The sequence below is a fragment of the Macrobrachium rosenbergii genome, chromosome 5 (assembly GCF_040412425.1).
Source record: "Macrobrachium rosenbergii isolate ZJJX-2024 chromosome 5, ASM4041242v1, whole genome shotgun sequence".
Lineage (NCBI taxonomy): Eukaryota > Metazoa > Arthropoda > Malacostraca > Decapoda > Palaemonidae > Macrobrachium > Macrobrachium rosenbergii.
This window is the reverse complement of record NC_089745.1, coordinates 5,313,418-5,333,417: the sequence shown is the minus strand read 5'-3', so window position 1 is coordinate 5,333,417 and position 20,000 is coordinate 5,313,418. Positions and strand designations below refer to the sequence as shown.

Sequence of the window (20,000 nt, the reverse complement as noted above, 5' to 3'; positions counted from 1 at the left end):
TGCATAAGGGTTTGGTCTATGTCTGCATATGCCCACGTGTGTTCGTGTGTGTGTGTGTGTGTGTTCGCGTGTGCGCGTGAGCTTGTGTGTGTGTGTGTGTGCGTGTGCGTGTGCAAAGGGCAGGAAAAACGAGGGATGGAAGGCGGAGGGGAGACCCGTGGGAAGAAACCCTCCAAGGGGCTACACTAAACCCTCAACAGATCTTGCACGTGGTTGCCCAAACGCCCCAGGGCATTTGGGGCAGACAACGAAGGAAACGAGATGAAATGAGAGATAATGTGAGAAGAGAGAGAGAGAGAGAGAGAGAGAGAGAGAGAGAGAGAGAGAGAGAGAGAGAGAGAGAGAGAGCCTTTTATCACTGATGCCAGACTACTAAGTAAAATTGAAAGCATATATTTATTTTTATTCATGATGATTTCAAGTTAAACTAATAAGAAATTGAATTTTTATCGTATTACTTAACTGAGAAAATAATTAACTGGTAAATAAGATATTAAAGGAACTAAATTTGTTGAGTTATAAGGAACTGGAGATTAAAAATATTCAGTTCAAAAATTTTTTGGGAGGCTAATTAGGAATATTTTTTTTTAAGTTTTTCGTTAATCAGATATGTTAATTATTCCTCCAGCCTATTTCTTCCTTCACCTGGAAGGAGAACATTCACCATATCTAAATTTTTCAATGTTACTTTCCACCCTCTCGTTCCTTTTACTGTACCTCCTTTCATATTCTCTTTCTTCCATCTTACTTTCCTTAACCCTCTCCTAACAATTGTTTCACAGTGCAACCGCTTTGAGGTTTTCCTCCTGTTACGCCTTTCAAACCTTTATCTGTCAGTTTCCGTTTCAGCGCTGAATGACCTCATAGGTCCCAACGCTTGGCCTTTGGCCTAAATTCACTGTTCTATTCAATCATTAACACACCTGCTTATCGTGTATGTTATTAAAAACCGCCTGGTTAATTTAAAACACATTGCTTATCAAAAATGTCTTAAACAGTGACATTATTCTTTTCCACATTATCGGTGACGTCATTTGTTTCTATATTTTTATAACATTTTTGCTCACCATCGTTATTGACTTTGTGTTTATATGTGTGTGTTTCTGTGTATGTGTGTGTATGTATCTGCATGAGCGCGTGTGTGTTATGATTTATTATGGTTTTTGTTATTAACGTAGGCCTAGCTGAATACAAGTGCTTTCTAATTACCATTTATCAGTTGATTGTCTCTTTACTCTAGAGAACTTTGCCGTCCATGATAACTGTACTGTAATGTATTGTCTTTGTGTATACTATTATTATTATTATATTATTATTATTATTATTTATTATTATTATTATTATTATATTCGTTAACCAGTCATTAATCTGGACATCAGCGCCAACTGGAAACACATGCCGATTAACAGGCATTAACAGGCACTTGACACTTGGCCACTCGAATTTCTATTGGGCCCCCTGGTCCCCCCGGGGTGGACGACCTCTCGAATGAACAAGGCACCCAGCTGAGAGGTCATTCGGGCTAATTCACGGAGTAAGTCGCCCCTTAATATTCTCCTTTTCTGATTTGTTCTTATTATTTATTTCTTATATGTGGGGTTTGTTTAGTTCGTTTTTTTGGCAGTCTTTGGACCGGGGAGGGGTGTTAGATGAATGGGGGTGGGGGGAGGGGGCAGTATATGTGTAGGCAAGGTAGGTTAGAATTGGCTCGAATTTTATCTTCTTCTTCTTCTTCTTCTTCTTCTTCTTCTTCTTCTTCTTCTTCTTCTTCTTCTTCTTATTATTATTATTATTATTGATTTTGATTGGTAAGAGTTTCATGACTTTTCATTTTCTTGTCTTCTTCTTCTTCTTCTTCTTCTTCTTCTTCTTCTTCTTCTTCTTCTTCTTCTTCTTCTTCTTGTTCTCATTATTATTATTATTATTATTATTATTATTATTATTTATTATTATATTTTGTTATTATTATTATTATTATTAAACTTCATCGTTTTGTTTCAAGATTTTCAGATTTTTTCTCGATTATTATTTTCATAATTATCTTCTTCTTCTTCTTCTTCTTCTTCTTCTTCTTCTTATTATTATTATTATTATTATTATTATTATTATTATTATTATTATTATTATTATTATTATTATCGCCTCCATATTCGTCTCAAGCCTTGAAGAAAACATCTCAACAATTCCACGATTTATTATATCTATCCCCCAAATCAAAAATATTTCAAAACTCCTTCTGCTGGTCAATTAGTACATGAACGCATAAGCGTATGTACACGTGTGTGTCTAAGACTCTATACGTACGCGATGGCCAAAATCGTCCCGTTCCCACGGGCAGCAGGTTGGGCCCCCACGTGGTGTTAGTGAGAGAGCACGTGTTTGTTTTCCTTGTGGCCAGCTGAGAAACGTCAAACGCTCGCTCTCTCTCTCTCTCTCTCGGTGTCTCCCTGGCTGTAGGAGAGGGTTGGGGGTGGGGTGGGGGGCAGGGACTATAGGGGCTGAATAAGACGAGAGTTTAATGATGGGAATCCTGGTCCCAAGTGGTGGCTTTTCTTGAGGAATAATAATAGTTAGGGGTTTTGTAACGGTGCGCAGAAGGATATAGGTTTTTATATATAATATATATATAATAAATAGCATCAGTGATTATCATTATAGTGGACTTTAAATTCTTGTTGGAGAGCTTAGTACATCAGTATTAATATTGTTTTCATTACTTTCGTAAGTTACTTTTGTTTCTTATTTTTGTTCGTGGGCGTATTGCAATAATGATAAAATACTTTTTTTTTAATCATTTTTCGAGTACGTATGACAAAAAATAATTAATGACATTCATTTTTAATTCTGTTGGAGTACGTATTTCAAAAATAGTTTAATGCCTTTCATTTTTAATTTTTTCGAGTACGTGTTACAAAAAAATATTGACTTTCATTTTCAATTTTTGTTCGAGTATGTATTACAAAAAATAATTAATGACTTTCATTTTCAATTTTTGTTCGAGTACGTCTTACAAAAATAGTTAATGACTCTCATTTTCAATTCTTGTTCCAATACGTATTACAAAAATAGTTCTTGACTTTCATTTTCAATTCTTGTTCGAATACGTATTACAAAATAATAATAATAATAATAATAATAATAATAATAATAATAATAATAATAATAATAATAATAATAATAATAATAATTTCATTTGAATTAGGTTATTGTATAAGCATTTTATCTTCATATCGCAGTAGTTGCTATCATTATTGCTATAGACTAATTATGGGCCTTTTTTATGATGATTATTGTTTACTAACTTTAGTACTGTGGTTATTCCATGTTATTATTAATATTATTGCAGAAGTCACGACTGTTATCAGTATCTTGTTCATTTATTTTTATTCACTTTTGTATCTGCATTTGATCCTTGCGCATGGCTGCTGCACAGGAATAAATTATTATTATTATTATTATTATTATTATTATTATTATTATTATATTATTGGATACAAGTAATTATTTATATATATATATATTTATATATATATATATATATATATATATATATATATATATATATATATAATAGTGGAGGCAGAAATATGGATGTTCATATTCAACAATATAATTCAAATTATTACAACAGAAACGAGATCAGCTGGTTCCATTAGGGTTATATTCTGTAACATTCTAGGAACAAATTACATCTCCAAGTTTGTGGTAAAACAATAGTTATTATATGTACACACACACACACACACACACACATATATATATATATATATATATATATATATATATATATATATATATATATATATATATATATATATATATATATATATATATATTATATATATATATAGTATTTATATGTACATGTACATACGAGTATGTACAATGATTTTTTCATTATGCAAGTTTTCACTTTATTTGTATGATTTATGCAAATATTTGTTCTCACAATTCATTAATCATATTCGTTCATTTAATACACATGAATTTTTAGAAAACCTCCAAGTGGGATTTGTAAATAAAAAAAAAAAAAAAAAAAAAAAAATCGCTGCCTTAGTGCAGATATAATCATTGTCTCTTATGAATAATGAATGTTTTATTCTGTTCAGTCAAATACAGATAAAAACCCGAAACGAATAATCACCATCTTTCTTAAGATGATGATGATGATGAAGATGAATATGATGATGATACTGATGATGAAAATGATGATGACGACGATGAGGCATGCAGCCGAAACGGCTGCCATTCCATCTATTATTTTACTATTTTTTATTATTATTATTTTTTTCTATTCGCCTAATGAATGTTTATCCGCAGTACTTTTTGCTGTTAACTCTGTGTGGTGGCGTCTTGTGTCCTTAGTGCTTTGTAACGTGACACTCGTGTGGCACTGAGGCCGACGCACTGACTGATGGCACTCCGCTTTCTCACGATCTTGGCACACGTGCGGACTTCTTCTTCTTCTCCTTCTTCTTCTTCTTCTTCTTCTTCTTCTTCTTCTTCTTCTTCTTCTTCTTCTTCTTCTTTTCTTCTTCATTATTATTATATGCTTTTGGGGAGGCTGGGTTTAGTTTCGTTCTGTTTGCTGGTATTTTGAAGTTTTCCTTTTCATTTTCCTAGATTGGTTTGAGATTTTTTTATGCTTTTTTTTGGTATATTAGTTCTTTGTTATTATTATTATATACTTTTGGGAGGCTTGACTTTGTTTTGTTTGCTGGTATTTTGAAGCTTTCGTTTTCATTTTCCTAGATTATTATTATTATTATTATTATTATTATTATTATTATTGTTATTATTATTATTATTATTATTATTGTTATTATTATTATTATTATTATTATTAATATATGGTTTTGGGAGGCTGGGGGCTCTATTTGTGGTATTTTGTTTTTCATTTTCCTAGATTTGCTGATATTTTGAAATTTCCGTTTTCATTTTCCTAGATTGGTTTGAGATGTTTTTCATTTTCTTTTGCTTTGAGGCGGGGGCTTTTTTTTTTTTTGCTGTATTTTTTCTTTTTTAATATGCTTTTTGTTAGACTGGGGTTAGTTTTTTTTATTTGTTGGTATTTTGAAGTTTTCTTTTTAATTTTCCTAGATTGGTTTGTGATGTTTTTTCTCTCCTTTACTGTGTTTGTTTGTGGTCTTATTGTTTTGTATATCTTTTTGTTTGATTTTTATTTTCCCAAGTTTGGTTTTGTTTTTTGAGTTTTTTTTTACTGTATTTGTTCGTGGACTTGTTTTATTTTTCTTTTTGTTTTATTTCTCTTTTTCCAAGTTTGGTTTGACTGTCATGCTTTTTTGATGTATTTTTTGTTGCGTGTTATTTTATTTATCCTTTTATTTTATTGGTCTTTTCCCAATTTGGTTTCGTGTCTTTTTCGTGTTTTTTTTGTATTGGTTCGTGGTTGTTTGTCGTTTTGATTTTCTTTTTCCCAATTTGGGTTTTCATAATTTTTTTTTTTTGGTTGGTGATTGTTGTTTTATTTTTTTATTTTCCCAGTTTAGCTTGTTTTTTTATACATTTTTTCCTATATGTTCATAGTCGTTTGTTGTTGTTTTTCACTTTCACTTCGTTCATCAGACAATATTTGATATCCCCGAGATTTGTAGTTTCCACATATCTGAGTTTAGAAATAATATGAACCCAATTAGCCACCATTATGAAACTCTCATAATTCTTTCCGGGTATCTTCTTTTAATTTCCAAGTTCTGTGCAGATGTTTCAGGGAATGCTCAGTGGAGAGTACGTAGTGGTTTTTCACCTGCGAACAAGATGAAATATTGCAGTTAAAAAACAAACAAACAAGTAAAAAATGCGTTGAAGTTTCTTCGGCGCAATCGAGTTTTCTGTACAGCGTATAATGCTGTCTGAAGCTTTCAGCCACGGCCCATGAAACTCTTAGCCTGTTTGTTGGTCCCCATAGCGGTTCGAGAAGTACGGGTATGGCTAACTTTAACCTTGAATAGAATAAAAACTACTGAGGCCAGAGGGCTGCAATTTGGTATGTTTGATGACTGGAGGGTGGATGATCGACATACCAATTTGCAGCCCTCTAGCCTCAGTAGCTTTTAAGATCTGAGGGGGGAAAAAGTGCGGACATCAGCTTTGAAGTTGTCACAGCTTTGAAGTAAGAAAAATCTAAATTCTGCGAATTTAAAAAATTCTGATTGGGTCTATTTTTTATAATAAGTATGTATTCCAAATGCCATTTTGGTCTCTTCTCAGCGTTTGGCTAATGAAAACCCACTGACTCGTTCTGTTTTATATTATTATTCTTAATATTATCCTTTCCTAAATTGCCTGCTTTAATCACTAACAACATCCCCCCCCCCAAGGGCAGGGTCATTACAGCCTCGTATTTATGCAAGATATGGACGCGTCAAGACTCGGGGCACAGGGCACAGGGCACAGGGCACAACCACCACTTGATGTGAATAACAAAATCCACCACACTCTTGTATCAGTTCCCATGAAATGAACCCCTTTTAATCCTTCGCCTCTCTCTCTCTCTCTCTCTCTCTCTCTCTCTCTCTCTCTCTCTCTCTCTCTGTCTTATTCTTTCCTTATCTTCATCTATGCATTGACTCTCTCATTCTCTCTCTCTCTCTCTCTCTCTCTCTTTAATATCTCGGACTTTTTGTAGTAGATTTTATATGTATATATATATATATATATATATATATATATATATATATATATATATATATATATATATATATATATATATATGAATATCAGATCTTAGTGAACAATCTCTCTCTCTCTCTCTCTCTCTCTCTCTCTCTCTCAATCTCTCTCTCTCTCTCTCTCTCTCTCTCTCTCTCTCTCTGATTTGATTCGAGTTTCTGTTCTCTCTCTCCATATCCTGACAAGGAACAAGGGCTCCTTATTTCAGGCTGTCCCTAACCCTTGACAACACCTGGGGTGCCTGTGGCACGCCCTACCCCATATGTAGTGCCACAGGGTAAGGAATGGGGAGGGGGGAGTACAGGGAGGGAGAAGTGCCACTGAGGGGGAGGGGGAGGGGAACTATATGGTGGTACTAGGCCTATATACCCTGGTGCCCTGAAGGTGATAAGGGGAAAATATAGAAGTGAAAAGAGGAGGCCACTATATGGCAGTGTCAGGGCCACTAGAGGAAAAAGGGTCGAGTGCCAGTGTTTTTTAGGGGGGGTGGCCCTTAGCCCCTGGCGAAGGGGTAGGGAGGGAGGGAGGGTCCTAGATGGTTGTAGGGGGTTAGAAGGGGGTATCAGTGACGTCCAGCAGTTATAGGTTCACACTGACCAGATTGCCTCTCGGAGGATTCCAAGAGGGCGCTTTCTCACACTTGCACCAACACCAGGCGCCCTCCTCCTCCTCCTCCTCCTCCTCCTCCTCCTCCTCCTCCTCCTCCTCCTCCTCCTCCTCCTCCTCCTCCTCGTTCAAATATATACGCACGCACGCTCTCTCTCGCTCTCTCACTCACTCATCGCATAATAAATACCTACCATTGATACCAGCTCCCCCTTCACGCTTTGGGTTAGATAGGGTTACGGGAAATAAACAGCCAAAACATACATCGCCTGCCCCTCTCTCTCTCTCTCTCTCTCTCTCTCTCTCTCTCTCTCTCTCTCTCTCTCTCTCTCTCTCTCTCGTTCAGAATGGTGATAAGGAATTGAGCTAAGGTATTTTTTTTGGCTCGAGTGATTGATGCTGATCTTGTGGTGTAGAGCCTAATAGATTATTTTTTTTTTTAATTCCATGTTCTGATGTTAAACTGTTTTCAGTATTGAATGCGATCAAGAGGATGTGAGATAAATCTCTCTCTCTCTCTCTCTCTCTCTCTCTCTCTCTCTCTCTCTCTCTCTCTCTCTCTCTCTCTCTCAAATATATATATATATATATATATATATTGTATATATACATATTTATACATATATAAATATGTGCGTGCATAGTATTTATATTGACATACGTTAAAAATATAATAATAGTGTTTATGTATATAAAGGAGCGTAGCCTAATCCTCAGGCCAAGAAACAGTAAATTTCTCTAAACCAAAACATCTTAAAAAATTGAAGAAAGACGATCATCAAAGTTACGAGAAAAGTAACAAATTTGACTTCTAGAGTAAATGACTCTGCTCATCGGCCTCTGTGTGTTAGTTCCTGTGTGTAACATCCACAACATTTCTGCGTTTCGAAGGCTCATCGTTTTTTAATAATTTTTTTTTTATCGTTACTGACAAAATAATTTTTTTATCGTTATTGACATCATCATTATTATTTATCTCCGCTGGAGGTCGACTGCTGTTGGACATAGCCGTGTCCTGTTTTGCTTGATCCTTTTATGTTTGTGATAACAATAAAGTGCTTTACTTAGGCCTTATGAAAATACAGTGCAGATGCACTGTAGTCAGTGCAAAATACACTGGGAAAACGTTTGAACAGTTGTTCAAATAAGCTCATAAAAAGATATATGTTTTGTTGGTATATGAGTCGTGTTTATTTGTAGCCATGAGCTAAAATATAGTATTATTATTATTATTATTATTATTATTATTATTATTATTATTATTATTATTATTATTATTATTATTATTATTATTATTGGTGACAAAATGCACACTGATGTGAGTGTAAATATATATATTTATTTTTTAAATATATATTTGCACTTACATCACTGTGAATGTTTTCACCATTTTAGTTATTATTATTATTATTATTATTATTATTATTATTATTATTATTATTATTATAATTGGTGAAGAAATCCTCAGTGATGTCAATGTAACTTTACTGTTTTAGTTAGAATAATAATAAGAATCAAGTAGGTCCTCAAAGCTTTCGTTATATATATATATATATATATATATATATATATATATATATATATATATATATATATATATATATATATATATATATATATATATACATATATATCAACACCATTCCATCACCATTTTAGTGAATCATGTGATTGTGAGAATATTTATTATTATTATTATTATTATTATTATTATTTATTATTATTATTATTATTATTATTATTATTATTACTTAAAAAAACACTGGCTTGAAGAGCTATAATGTCACGTTCGTTTGGCATCGTTACTGAGTTCTTCGAGACCAACAAGACTATATGGTTATTTTTCATTTTATGTGAATGTGTGTCTGGTTTTAGTTTTCTATAAAAGAAAACTATTGCGCCGGCTTTGTCTGTCCGTCCGCCCTTTTTCTGTCCGTCCTCAGATCTTAAAAACTACTGAGGCTAGAGGGCTGCAAATTGATGCGTTGATCATCCACCCTCCCGTCATCAAACATACCAGATTGCAGCCCTCTAGCCTCGGTAGTTTTGCTTTTATTTAAGATTCAAGTTAGTCATATTCTTGCTTCTGACAGCGATATAAGATAGGCCACCACCGGCCCGTGGTTAACGTTTCACGGGCCGCGGCTCATACAGCATTTTACCGAGACCACCGAAAATAGATCTACTTTCGGTGGCCTTGATTATACGCTGTAGCGGCCGTACAGAAAACTCGAATGCGGCGAACAAACTTGGAGCATTTTTTACTCTCTCTCTCTCTCTCTCTCTCTCTCTCTCTCTCTCTCTCTCTCTCTCTCTCTCTCATAGGAATCCAGATCTTGGAGTTCTCGAATGGCGTCTCTTGTGTCCCGAGGAATGCAAAAGCCATTTTTCTCCATCACCAGGACAAGGGTAGCCTTGGTTCTACTAGAAGAGAGCCAGGAGGACCCCCTTGCCCCCCTCCCCCTTTTTATCGCGGGGAATGTAAACAACGAGTCACCGGCCGTAAACTATAAGAGAGTGCTGGACTCTGTATGAGAGGTCGGGAATGTGGGAATGTGCGGAATGTTGGAATGTTCGCTTCTTGACTTTTTAGGGGGAAAATTCGTTTCCTGAGAAAAAATTAGTATTGGGATATTTTGGATTTGTCGTATAATGATAATAGTATATATAATGAAAGTAGTACGTGGATGACAGTGGCTTCATTAATAGTATACTATACATTCTTAAGCAATTCTTAGTGTTGGAAAGGGCTTCTCTTATTCCTGATGTTTATGTGTTGTTATTGGTGGGAAGGAAATTATCTGTAAAGATTATTTTCTTTTTTATATTTTTACTCTCAGGTGTTGTTTTTTAGTTTTAGAAACTTTGTACAGTTATTAAAGATTATATATGTATATATATATATATATATATATATATATATATATATATATATATATGTATGTGTGTTTATATATAATGTACGGAATTTTGATATTAGTTAATATATATATATATATATACATATATATATATAATATATATATATATAAAATAATATGTCATATATATATATATATATTCTGTCTCCTAAACACATTATTTCAAAGGATTTTTTGTATGTATATATATGTATATTAATTATGTATATATTATGTGTGATAATGAGCTTTTAATATTAGGTAATAGATATTCAAGATTTGAACCTCGAAACGTATGTCATAATTACGATTTTTTTCTGTAACTAATGCACTTAATCCAAAGGATTTTTTTCTCTATATATTAATTTATGTAACTTTATGCAACCTGTTAATACTCCTTTAACTACTGAGGAATTTTAGAGTAAGGACTTTATGAGAAGATCAGCCAAGACAATGGTTTTCCACTACGTTCTTTTTAGATCAAGCAGTCACTCAGTCTTGGTTACCAACTCGATCTTTCCATAAAGCTTTAATAAAAATCATAATTCATGTAGCTACAGTTCAGTTTAGTGTTGATGCTCAGATTTGGCAAGATTCGTAAGCTCCGTTGATCTTTTGCTGTTGTGACGCCAATTTATTATTATTATTATTATTATTATTATTATTATTATTATTATTACTATTATTATTATTATTATTATTATTATTCAGGCAGGGACAATGATTATAATAAAGTTTGGTGTTACTTTCTTCCTGTGCTGTTGTCGGTCCAGTTTCTTTTTAACCTAAATCTGCAAAGCTCACTATTTATCATTTTTCATTATTGTGGATGATGTTGTGACACAAATTTGTTTTCGTTGTCAGTGTGTGAAGCATAGTTATTATTATTATTATTATTATTATTATTATTATTATTATTATTATTATTATTATTAAAAATACTCATAGTAGCGTGAGCCTTGAAATGGAGGAAATACTCCACACTTATGTATATGTACATATACATAACTGTGGATTTGTTTCTCAATTATTATTATTATTATTGTTATTATTATTATTATTATTATTCCATAAAAATAATGGCACTTGGTATGCCGTAGATATTGCGCCTTCTCAATTGGCGTATGTTTTTTTTTCATTTCTGAAGGTAAATTTTATTATTATTATTATTATTATTATTATTATTATTATTATTATTATTATTATTATTATTATTATAGCTGTTGTTGATGGTAATGATAAAAAACTAGATCCAACGAAGAACTTACACGGAGATCTAAAACACTGTCTCCTGAAACACGAGTTGGTCTCCTTTAAGAAGGCATGAAAACAAGAGGCGTGTCGAAAACACTCCGCCCGAAGGACCTGTTTCGAAGAAGCCATAACCATGTCTGGTGGACACGTGTGAGGGGGAAAGGACTTTTGGGAAAAAGGGGAAGGAGGAGGAGGAGGAGGAGGAGGAGGAGGAGGTGGTGGTGGTGGTCTCTGTCCAAACATATTTTCTCTGGGTCACATTCCCTTCCCTCCTCGAAGGTGAGGTCAAAGTGAGGGCGACCTTGCGACCGTGGGAATGGGTGGCAGTTCAGGCTGCTGACACCCTGACCACATACCCCAGAAGGTGTCAATTGCCTCGCCAGGGGAGGTGGCGAGGCAGGAGATGGCGGTGGTAGGTCTTACTGAGTGTGGGAAGGAAAGGGACTGGTTGGGTTTGTAGGGAAACTGTGGGGAAAGAAGGAGCACTGAAATAAGTGTAGCCAGTGGTTGTGATACTGCTAGGATAATTATGATAGCAATGAAGACTTAATTTCATTATTATTATTATTATTATTATTATTATTATTATTATTTTATTATTATTTCAGAATACTCTTTGAGGCAAACTTCGTTGCAAAGAATGGCACTCTGTATGCTGTTGAGAAGGCCCAATATAAGCAATATCTGCAACGATATTATTATTATTATTATTATTATTATATTATTATTATTATTATTATTGTTGTTGTTGTTGTTGTTATTTCAGCTAAGGTGATTTACAAGTGCTGTATACAGAAATAATAATAATAATAATAATAATAATAATAATAATAATAATAATAATAATAATAATAATAATAATAATAATGAGACTCACAACTGATACATGTTTTTTATATCTTTATATGGGATGATATAACGTATACCAATTTATTTTGAAAGTTAAAAATATATATTGCGTAAATTGGCCGTCACCGCTCTTAATGATCTCCTTGACCTTATTAACCAAAGGTCAGTCAGGTCACTGACATGACATTTCTCTGACCTTTCTTCATTGAGACAAACCGCTTTTTATTAGCGTCGAATAAAAACAGTGTTTTTCTCTTGAAAGTTTCTAAATTGGGGTTGACGCTCTTTTGGGTCCTATTTGGTCATCTGGGGGTTAAATCTGCTTAAATATTAATCAGTTTGAATTGGAGCTCATTCTCTTCATTGTAGCATCTGACCTTCTTCATTTAATAGGAGGGTCAACGATCTCGAGTCGAAACTGGTAAAAAATGCGCCGAAGTTTCTTCGGCGCAATCGAGTTTTCTGTACAGCCGCTATGGCGTATAATCAAGGCCACCGAAAATAGATCTATCTTTAGGTGGTCTCGGTATAATGCTGTATGAGCCGTGGCCCCTGAAACTTAACCACGGCCCGGTTGTGGCCTATCCTATATCGTTGCCTGAAGCACGATTATGGCTGACTTTAACCTTAAATAAAATCAAAACTATTGAGGCTAGAGGGCTGCAATTTGGTCTGTTAGGTGATTGGAGGGTGGATGATCAACACCAATTTGAAGCCCTCTAGCCTCAGCAGTTTTTAAGATCTGAGTGCGGACAGAAAAAGTGCGGACGGACAGACAAAGCCGGCAAACAGTTTTTCTTTTACTGAAAACTAAAAATGAATTAAAAGAAAATTCTCTTGTTCATTTTTCCTCGTACGCTTCTGTCACGTTTTTGTTGCCATGGCTAGTTCATGTCGGAGTGTAGGAGGCATTGCGTTCGTCGTTATGGATTGTTTTTGGTTGAAGTGAAAGCGTATGCCAGTTGACGTGAGGACTAAGAGATGTAATTGGAGTGAATGTAAGTTGATAATCAGTTATGTGTTCCTCGCATTGCGTTGTAACAACCATTCGGTTCATGGGAATAATAATAATTATAATAATAATAATAATAATAATAATAACAGTGGATGTAATTAAGAGTCATTTATATCTTCCTCACATGATTTTGTTGTAATCCTTCAGTTAATAATAATAATAATAATAATAAATATGTAATTAATAAGTTATATCATTCTCAATTATTTTATTTAAGGGTCAGTTAATATAATTGTCAATAATAATAATAATAATAATAGCAATAATAATAATAATAATAATAATAATAATAATAATAATAATAATAATAATAATAATAATAATAATAATAATTCTATGTGTCACTATACTGCCCTAAAATGGAAGACTGCAACATCTGCAAAAATACAAAACTGAGAAAAATGGTAGATACTGCAATTTTCCCTTGCCTTACTACTGATTTTGCAGACACTGCAAACGGGACCCCCTAAATTCTTGTGGAAAGCACTGAAGAATCATTCCGAAACTGCAGTAACTTGTGTATTAGTCTTTCACGAACCCAGTAGGTGGCATATCTCAGTTTCGGAAAATTCTGCAGATACCGCAGTTTTCCATTTTAGGGCAGTATAAAATGGGCTTGTACTTAATGCATATTTACAGTCGTACAGTTCACGTACAAGTGGTAACACATAGCCACGTCGTATTTCTTACAAAGACGCCTTGTTTTCAAGCAAAATTTCAGGCCCAGAATGTATTAACCCTTTGGCAACTATCAAGAGGGGGTCGATTGAATAAGATAATGGCAGTTATAACAGTCCATCATATACATAAGTGTGTTGTTGATGCTTAAATTTTTATTTTTGATATTTGATTTTTGAAGAGCTGCCTTAAATAAGCAGTACCTCTTCCTATTTTTATTTATTATTATTGTTTATTTATTTATTTATTTATTTTTTTGGTTTGGGGTACTTGAGTTTTTTGGGTGATCGCAACCGGTAGGTTGTTGTTCAGAAAACTGCAAATATTCGAGTTTCTACGTGGGTATTGCATGGTAGACCCAGACTGCAGTTTCCTCCTTTTATATGACTGAGTATGAAGCTCACTGATTTATTGAAAGTCACCTAATTATTTGCACGTATATATATATATATATATATATATATATATATATATATATATATATATATATATATATATATATAAATAATTAGGTAACTAATCAATAAATCAATAATTTTATTATTATTATTATTATTAAATAATTATTATTATTAAATTACTTTATTATAATTATATATTGTATTATTATAATTGAAGTCATTATTATTATTATTATTATATATATATAATTGAAGTAACTATATTTATATATATATATATATATATATATATATATATATATATATATATATATTTTTATATGTATTCGGTAAAAGATTTTTTAATACAAAATCCAGCGATAATAATTTATCAAAACCCCCCATGTGTCTGTCTTAGAGAGAGAGAGAGAGAGAGAGAGAGAGAGAGAGTTTTTAAAGGAGGAGGGCAGCAGCAGTAGGCTCATCGGTATCATTTTGTGACCTGTTAACCCCGTTCCCACGCCATCCAGGTTATGACCTGGTGTGGTCCATGATTGACTCGTTTCTTTCCTTCCCTCCCCACCCCCACCCCCACCCCCACCTTCATGCGACCTCCATGTTACGACTCTCAAAACATCCCTGATACCCAACATTTGGGCAAATACCCATCCACCGTGACCTGAGGTCGACCTTATGGGTGTGTCGGGGTTGGGGGGGTGGGGACAGTGGTAGAGGTGCCAGTGAGGCCATTGCTCAAACAGGCATGGCACTCAGAGGCGGGGGAGGGGGGTTGGAGTTTAATTTCAGGAGCGTGTCTGGAGTGTGGCACTCGAGAGGGTTGTGTCAATGTGGCACTCGAGAGAGGGTTGTGTTGACACAACCCTGATAATGTCATTGTTCATTTTCGAGAGCTGAGGTGTCACCATTTTTTTTTTTTTATAGGAGGAGTTGAAGCAGATATAAGGTGTTAGAGGCCTTTTAAAAAGATATCGAAACTGCTTCATTTATGGTTTTTTATATCAGATTTCTATGATAGAGTTGATGCAGATATAAGATGTTAGACCCCTTTTCGAAAAAAAATATCCAAACTGCTTCATTTATAGTTTTTTTTTTTTGGTATCAGAAAAAATATCTATACTCGGTTTCGCGGATATGTTTTTTATATCAAAATTTTAAAAATGGAAAAAAAAGGGAGCCGCATTCCCTTGCATTATTAGATTTTGCCAGCCATATGCAATTGCTGATTAACGTAACTGAAGCTCTCGTAGTAACCTAAAGTAGAAAAAACAAAAATTTGCTATAAGAAATCGTTGACAAAACTTGTACCCATTCTTCTCTTGGTTTTCGTAACCCCCTTTTTATCCAATCTTCCTTTTTTTATGTATTAAACTTATCGTCTTCTCGATTTTCCTTTCCTTCGGTTATCTTTAATTTTTCGTTTTCTGTAAAAGAAAACTATTGTGCCGGCTTTGTCTGTCCGTCCACGCACTTTTCTGTCCGCCTCAGATCTTAAAAACTGCTGAGGCTAGAGGGCTGCAAATTGGTATGTTGATCATCCACCCTCCAGTCATCAAACATACCAAATTGCAGCCTTCTACCCTCAGTAGTTTTTATTCTTTTAAGGTTAAAATTAGCCATAATCATACTTCTGGCACCGGTATAGGTACCAATAACACAGGCCACCACTGGACTGTGGATGAGTTTCATGGGCCGCGGCTAAGTGTTTCATGGGTCTTGGCTGAGGCCACCACCGGACTGTGGTTGAGTTTCATGGGTCTCGGCTAAGTGTTTCATGGGTCGTGGCTGAAAGCCACCCACCGGACGGCTGATTTCATGGGTCTCGACTAAGAGTTTTGGGGCACAATTGCAAAATTGGCGCTATTTTAAAACTCGATTGCGCCGAAAAACGTCGGCGTATGTTTTCCTTGTCCTTGTCCTTAATCTCATCTCTTATTTTATGCATTTTTTGTCATCCGTCGTTTAAAACACAACAGCGATGCGTGATGAACTGATGAACCAAGAATAATAGAACACAATATCAGATTAGCATGTAAAAACTACCTTGGACGTGTTATTATCGGTTACTCTGATATATTACATAATATCACTCAACCCTTTCTTGTTCGTGATTTTGCACAATTTTTTTTTTAAGCCGTATTTTTTTTTTAGACATTGCAGCTGGAAAATCCTGTTTCTTAGCAACCTGTACAATTCTGAATTTTAACTTTTGTGGACTCTAAGAATAATCTATCTTTGAAAAGATAGTGAACTTAATTCTTATTTATTTGACCTATGCTTAAGTCAGATCATATTTCTTCGTGGCCTTGTAAGTACAAACTTTTTTCTTTTATATATATATATATATATATATATATATATATATATATATATATATATATATATATATATATATATATATATATATACTCTGTATATATATAATAGTGAACTTAGTTCTTATTTATTTGCCCTAAACTTAAGTCAAAATCATATTTCTTCGTGGCCTTGTAAATACAGAACTTTTTCTTTTCTATATTTATAATTTTCTCACGTTTTTCGGTCAAACCCAGCATCCAACCCCATGGACGTCCCCCCACCCTCTCTTCCACCTTCATGTCTCCACCCCCACCCCCACCCCCACCACAAGGGGGGCCCATTTTAGTCCTCCTTTCAGACGTCCAAAGGATCCCTGCTTCCTCCAGTTAGCCTCAGTCCAGGCTCATGTACGGCTATTGTTAGGCGTCGCAGGATTCCGTGTTCCTATAGTGATCTGGGGAAGAGTCCTGGGAAGAACGGGCATCTAAAGGCCCCCACTTCGGGTTTTATCTTCGGGGCGTCCCGCGGGAAGGGGACGCCCCTAGGAGCACCAGTCTTACCTGTTTTTTTTAATAATAATAATAATAATAATAATAATAATAATAATAATAATAATATCCTTCATATCAGTTCAGGACTATACAAGTTCTACATAATAATAATAATAATAATAATAATAATAATAATAATAATAATAATAATAATAATAATAATAATAATAATAATAATAATAATATCCTTTATTTCTCAATACATCATACCCGTGTTTCTAAAAGTTCTGAAATAATAATAATAATAATAATAATTAATAATAATAATAATAATAATAATAATAACCTTATTCAGCTCAGGACAAGACATCGTGTTTCTAAAAAAGTTCATGTTTTAATAATAATAATAATAGAGGATATTATTAAATCATTAATAATTATTATTATTATATTATTATTATATTAATGGAAAAATAAATCTCATAAATTTAAAGATAAATCTGTACAAATTCCCAGCTATCTGCAGATTTATCCTTAAATATATATACATATAACTGTGGTTTGTTTCTCCATTTCAAGAATCATGCTACTATGAGAATTTTTAAATTATTATTATTATTATTATTATTATTATTATTATTATTATTATTATTATTATTATTATTATTATTAAAACACTACGTCTTCCGATACGAAGACATGATGAATTATATTCAGGCAGCGTCTCCTGAAACTGAAAATATAAATCCCTGGAAACTGACTAAAAGATATATACCAATACATAAGTTTTTCGACATTGGGCTGTCGTAAGAAATGTTTGTAATCCTTGCATTTCATGTAATCCCCTCTTTTATTCTCTTTTTACTCTTTATGCTTGTCTTTCTTGCAGTCCGCCACGTCCATCACGACCTATAGATCCCTGACCTATAAATCCAGAGCTGTAAGCCCCCCAGCAACAAGGGAACCTGGCCCCCCCTCACGTAGAATAAGGAGGATCAATTCTCGCATATAAAAGGGATTAAATCAGGTGTGAAAGGTTTCCGATCGCCAGGGCGACCGGACAATAGACGATCGTCAGGGTCCGTCGTCATGGCAACGCGTTTAATTTGTCCTTCCGAGGCCTTTCGAAGACTTTCACGCGACATTGGACTCTATGGTCTCTGATCATAAGGATAAGTTTAAGTTAACACGATAGTCAGATCATCAAGCAGAGCTAATGGGATAGTGGTCTCTATGACCTCCCGTCGTAAGGGCGATTTTAGTTCGACGCGATGCTCACGGGATAATGGTCTCTATGCTCTCCCATCTTGAGGGTAATTTTACGTTAAAACGATACTTAAATCATCAAGCACAGCTAATGTCTTACAAAAGTGAGGCCTCGACATGGTGAGAAACAAGTAGGAAATCGCGTTAAGGGGAAAGAGAAATAAATCCTTGACAAAAAAAAATATCAGCGGGGACAGAGATGCGATGACAGTTAGGTCGAATTTGTTATTCTGCGTCGATTCTGAAACGTGGATACCGTGAGTCAGGTTTTCTCACCGGGATTTGTTCATTATTGTTGTTGTAGCTGTTATTGAGTAGATTATTTTCAAATATCACTATATATTTTTTATCGTTGCGTGTATTTTTCTTTTTTTATTCGTTTACTGGATTCTTGTGGCACAGAAATGTTTTAAAATTTAGAGATGAAATCTTGTATGATTTTGTTCTAATATTAAAGAGAAAATTAAAAAATCTGGTAGTAAGTACGAGATTCTCGTTCATTTTCTGAAAATCATCTAACTTATATTCTTTTGAATTTGATGCCATTGCGACTTGCCATCATTTTTTTATTTAAATACAACATAATTTGAGTTTGTCTTTTAAGACTTGAAGAGATGAGGAAGTTAAAAAGCATATTCAATTTTAAAATTTCGTGAGTTGTAGGATTTTGCTTGTCGTGCCGTATTCGTTACCAGATTTGGTTTTAGGATTAATAATAATAATAATAATAATAATAATAATAATAATAACTGCAACTAGTGATCCCCCCTTTTCTGACAACTGCGGCTGTTTCAGCAGTTTTTGTATTTCAAAAAATTTAATTTTATTATTGGTAAAAATTGTATGGTCCGACTCATCTAAATATGTTACTCTGAAAATAAGAAAAAAAAGTAGATGACAAATTAAAAGCTTGTCAGCGTTGAATGGAAACATAACAGCAATCAATTATCAATTTTTGTTGAAAACGATGAGGCACTCACGACACTGCTCTTAGCTGAGTAGTGTTTGTATTGCTGTTCAAATTTGATCTGTTAAGTTAAACTAGGAAGAATAGAACAGGTTGTTAATGTACATTTGCCTGTATTTTAAAACTGATGTTTGCTTCAAGCAGAACCACATTTTTGCTTTATTTTTGTTGCTTTGATAAAGCGATTTGTACTTTTTATAGTTTCGACATCTTTCATTCTCAAGTAATCCAGATATTACTGGAACTCAGAATACAATAGTATGTAATATATATACATATAAATTATTAGTTATAAGACTATTTGAACTGCGAAGTTTTATTATTATTTAGTTAACTAAAGATTAATAGATTTGTTATTTTCTTTTAGATGCACACACATATATATATAAATAAATATATATATATATATATATATATATATATATATATATATATATATATATATATATATATATATATAATATGTATTTATATATATAAAACCAATAATAAACTTTATTTAAACTACAGACCTTAGACGGATACGATATGAGGTGGAGGCGGGAGCTGCCTTTGAGGAATACAGACACAATTTCCATAATAATA

At 33.7% G+C, this 20,000-nt stretch overlaps 1 long non-coding RNA gene across 1 annotated transcript in view; it reads left to right on the top strand.

Annotated features, from left to right (window-relative positions):
* Nucleotides 1–20,000, top strand: part of LOC136838464 (uncharacterized) — a 319,579-nt gene that overhangs the window by 874 nt on the left and 298,705 nt on the right. The window lies entirely within an intron of this gene.